Genomic DNA, 1,135 nt, shown 5'->3' with positions numbered 1-1,135 from the left:
CTATTTACCTTAAAAGGGTGAAGCAATGACCCTTTAGTATTCATGAGTATGACTCTGGACAAACTGCTCTCTGATCGTTTCTTTCAGTGAAGAGTTGTTTCAGTTTTACAGGGAGAGGAAGGAAGAGAAGTGCACAGAGAGATAGACCTCATGAAGAGAGGGCTGTGAAACCAGAGGGCTGTGAAACCAGCGTGGCTAACATCAGATTAATACCGAATGTTAGTGTCAAAGTAAAGGTATCTATTGAGAAGCCCTCTGACCTCTTCCAGCAACTGGAGTTCTGAATTTTTCACTCCCTGCCTATTAATTCATTTGTAGCCTACAAAGAATGGAGTTGTCCAGGATCTTTGGATCAAAATGTATCCACAAATAAGACAAATCATGCAGAGCCTTGTTAAGAAGTTTTGTTCTTATCTGAAGAGTGACCAAAAAAAAAAAAATCACCGAGGGATCTAGAAAGGGGTGGTATCATTACACTTGGGTTTCAAAAGAGAGGAGCTGAGGGAATGGGGGTTATTGATCTTCTGAGATTATCTGCTCCTGGGGGAAACTGAGTAGTCTGCATTTTTACTTCTTGGTACTTCACCGAAGCCCCAGACTTGCCAAATTCTTTCTCATTCATTGTAACTGGCATTTCAAAAGGAGGGAAAGCAGCAGCAGGTCTCAGAGTGCCACTCAGCACTTCCTACTCCTCTCTAGCTTTTCTTGTTAAACAATCAGCATGTCAGTCGCTGAAAGGCTCTCTGGCCCTCACCTTGACCTTCAGGCTGCTATGGGAAGCAGGCTTGGAGAGGAGGAGAGGAGGTCAGGCAGGGTGATGCCGGGGTCAGGGAGAGAAGAAATAACAGCCTTGTTTGGAGGTGCTGCGGGTTGCAGAATTCAATTGTGCCCAGTTTCAGCCTGGCCAAAGGCCTGGACAGAGGGCTGGAGAGGCAAAGGTAGGGGTTGCCAGAAAAGCAGGGGAACTGCTGACTTTTGGAGAAAAGTGAGTGGGAGGCTGAGTCACTGGGCCCAGGAGCCCCCAGATCATCCCTCTAATGGCTGTTCTACTGGCAGATGCCTCAGGAAGACTTGGCCCAAGTTTTCAAGACTCTCCAGGGTTTCCCAATCCGCCTCTCATGGCCCACAGTGCTCC

This window comes from Bison bison, unplaced genomic scaffold (assembly GCF_000754665.1).
Source record: "Bison bison bison isolate TAMUID 2011002044 unplaced genomic scaffold, Bison_UMD1.0 scf7180017864338, whole genome shotgun sequence".
NCBI lineage: Eukaryota > Metazoa > Chordata > Mammalia > Artiodactyla > Bovidae > Bison > Bison bison.
The sequence above is the reverse complement of the archived record's forward strand: the minus strand, read 5'-3'. Positions refer to the sequence as shown.